This window comes from Cupressus sempervirens, chromosome 1 (assembly GCF_028749045.1).
Source record: "Cupressus sempervirens isolate cs-2001-9-10 chromosome 1, ASM2874904v1, whole genome shotgun sequence".
NCBI lineage: Eukaryota > Viridiplantae > Streptophyta > Pinopsida > Cupressales > Cupressaceae > Cupressus > Cupressus sempervirens.
This window is the reverse complement of record NC_143118.1, coordinates 329,445,587-329,448,969: the sequence shown is the minus strand read 5'-3', so window position 1 is coordinate 329,448,969 and position 3,383 is coordinate 329,445,587. Positions and strand designations below refer to the sequence as shown.

Sequence of the window (3,383 nt, the reverse complement as noted above, 5' to 3'; positions counted from 1 at the left end):
GTGTAATAAAATTGCAAACGTAGAAACCCCAAAACCAAAATTATCTAGTGTTACAAAGCACCACATACACCCTGTCAAGACGTAAAATGTGGTTTGCAGAACTTAAAATGTGGTTTGAAGAACTGCATATAAAACCTTAAAAAACAGCTTATACATCAGACACAGACAACAACAGGAATATAAAACTCAAGATACCTTAGTTGTAGTATATAGATAAAAAACCCTGATTAGACCAAAAAACAAACCCTCCTTGTATCGAAGCGCGCATAAACACTATTACGACACTTCAAAACATGATAACAGAACAACAGCGCCAATTCAACACATCAAATAACAAGAGATAAACAAACAAGCAGCTCTTCGCTTATTGATCTTTTACCATTACAGAGCATATCCCAGTATCTTGCATACAGCTCTAGGCTAATAATCCTTGAACTTCGTAAAGCAAAATTTTTTTTTAAATTGGGAATCAGAAACATAACGCAATTATTTAAGATCACGCTGATTCATAAACACGGACCATAATGCATTCATCAATTTCCCTTGATCAGATCAAGATATCATCAGAGACTTAAATAACGGTAATCATAAAACTCATTTTGTTGCAGTTAATTTCTTCTTCATCTGATCATCTTGAATCTAAGCATGAAATTTATAAACAAGGCATATTTCAGTCATGGAATTGAACTAGCTATCCAAACCAAAAAAACAGATGAGAGAAATTTAAACAGCACAAATAAACTTCACCTGTTATCTAAGCTCTCTTTGGTTTCAGGACGCTTGAGCGTCCGCCGATATAACTATGCAAAAGCATCATAACCGAACTGGAGGAAGCTCGTCACTATATAGATGGCCTGAAAACCCTAACATAATTAGGGTAGTATTCTAAGGCCTGACCTAACCCGGATAGGGTAGGTTCCATATGGGAAAGCTTCCAAAAACTTGGACGGGTCTTGTGGAGGGGGCTTCCCTAAGAAGAAGATAGTGAAACAATTTGCATTGAATGTAGGTAGGCGAATATTTCAGTCATGGAATTGAACTAGCTATCCAAACCAAAAAAACAGATGAGAGAAATTTAAACAGCACAAATAAACTTCACCTGTTATCTAAGCTCTCTTTGGTTTCAGGACGCTTGAGCGTCCGCCGATATAACTATGCAAAAGCATCATAACCGAACTGGAGGAAGCTCGTCACTATATAGATGGCCTGAAAACCCTAACATAATTAGGGTAGTATTCTAAGGCCTGACCTAACCCGGATAGGGTAGGTTCCATATGGGAAAGCTTCCAAAAACTTGGACGGGTCTTGTGGAGGGGGCTTCCCTAAGAAGAAGATAGTGAAACAATTTGCATTGAATGTAGGTAAGTGGGAGATTCAACCAGAATTGGAAGCGGCTAACTTTTAAAAAAATAAACCGAAATTGGGAATTGGATTTTATATTCTTATTTTATTCTAAAATGAGAATTTGTTGATTCCATTTCAAGAGGTGGAATTGGAATTGGCAATTTCATTTTTCATATTTCATAAAGTTTCTAGATCTATTGAATTTTTATAAGGTTTCTATCAATTTCGTTGTTGATTCTAACATTGTAGAGTAAGATGATAGCAATGTGGCGCCCACACAAGTACGTAACACCATCTCCAAAGAGACTTTGGGCTTGTTGGGTTGAAGGGGAAGGTCGAGAATACAGTCGGTGATATTTTTCACTTGTGGGTCCAATTCATTTGCTACGTCTATAGCATTTTTAATTCTCCCTAATAATCTCTTCAATATTGCATATCTCCTATTATAGCATACTCTACAAGTAGAGGAGACAAAGAGATCTCCTCTGCAAGCTCTATCCAATGGAGTCAGTCCTGGCTTCTCCACCCAATCTCTTTTGCTTTGTATGCCACCAAAAAGATGTGGGTTTGATAGAAACTTTGGTATATCATTGAAACATAGTTAAACCAGATTTGATGGAAGAACCATATAGCTCATTTTTTTGAGGCCTCACCCTGACCAATCATAGCATAGATACTATATTTTTTATTTTGTCTCTTAGGATGGGATATCTTGACATATATTTTGATACTTGATAGACAGTAAATTTTGCTACTTATCTGATGATATTTGCCTTGTGATTTTCCATTATGATATGTGTTAGGACTTAATTTGGCATAATCGATGAATTAATGGATATTTATTCAGTACTTCACTACTATGATAGAAAATAGAATTATGTTGTGATTCAAAATGCTTAAATTGATCTTGTTAGGAAAGTCAATAATATTCAAATTTTTGAAGTTTAATGATTAAATGTATGTAAGCAAATGATGGAGAATAGGAAGTTAATTATGAAATGTGTTATATGTAAATGGTAGAATAACGAAATTATCATGTATCTTTACTTTCATATGTATTTTATATGTGACTTTTCATTGGATTACTAATGCTCGAGTTTAGTGTGCAGAAAAGGAACCATGGAAACATAATGGGAAAACAAGGTATAAACACATGTTAATATGACATTGCCAAGGTGAATCTTGGGAAGATTCGTAAACCTCATTATGATGTGTTATTTTGTAAACATGAGATGTATGTGTGTACTATTTATTTCATGAGTAGATTCAGAACATGTCATGTGTGATGTATAGTAAAATTTTGTGTGTGTCACTTGACACTAGTATTCGTTATGTTAAGATGACATGTTCTCTGAAGATGGATCATGTAGCCACCTTATCTCAAGTTAAATTCCTTAGTTAAGAATTAGACTTAATTGTCTTGTTTTAGTAAGGGAAACAAAGGTTACCCCATTAGAAATTTGAAATTTAACTTTACCTAGCATTGTGAGGGCCAAAAAGTAGCTCTAAGGTGAATTTGTGATGAAAATAAACCCTACCCATGATAATACTTTAAGTTAGGGGGCTAATAGTGACCACTACGGTGCCTAGAAGACCTAGGAGACCCCAAAAAGAATGTGTTTTATATTGAATCCGAAAACGGGAGTCATATATAAGGGCATGGCAAAACTAGAAACCCAATTAGCCACTCTCTAACTTTAGAGACATTTAAGATTTGGAGGAAAAGGATAAGGAGGTCTACAAAAAATTTCATTTGCATTGCTTCGAGTAAGGTTGGTAGCCATGATCCATGATGTTCTTCTTTGCATTGTAGATTTGATATGGTGTTTCTTCATCACATTGTAGATTTGATATGGTGTAGATGTGGTTTGTGAAGGAATCTTGTTGAATGTGAGATGTTTTACGAGATTTCTTTCTTGAATCTTGTTTTGTTCATGTTGATTGTTTGTGTAAAATGGGTGTGAAGCATCACTCACCCTTGGGAGGGAAGAGATGCTTGGGTGAAGGGGTTAGTTGGGCTCACCCATGTAGTTGAGAAA

The 3,383-nt window shown here is 35.4% G+C and overlaps 1 long non-coding RNA gene and 1 other non-coding gene across 2 annotated transcripts; both read right to left on the bottom strand.

Moving 5' to 3' along the window:
- Positions 1 to 341: 341 nt before the first annotated feature.
- On the bottom strand, positions 342 to 1,342 carry LOC149577502 (uncharacterized). Its single transcript, XR_016363594.1, has 3 exons — positions 1,100 to 1,342; positions 748 to 970; positions 342 to 639 (listed from the first exon to the last, which is right to left on the bottom strand). It is a non-coding gene; the product is annotated as an uncharacterized LOC149577502 (long non-coding RNA).
- On the bottom strand, positions 559 to 631 carry LOC149577503 (small nucleolar RNA Z199). The gene has a single exon (XR_016358056.1). It is a non-coding gene; the product is annotated as a small nucleolar RNA Z199 (small nucleolar RNA).
- Positions 1,343 to 3,383: the final 2,041 nt, after the last annotated feature.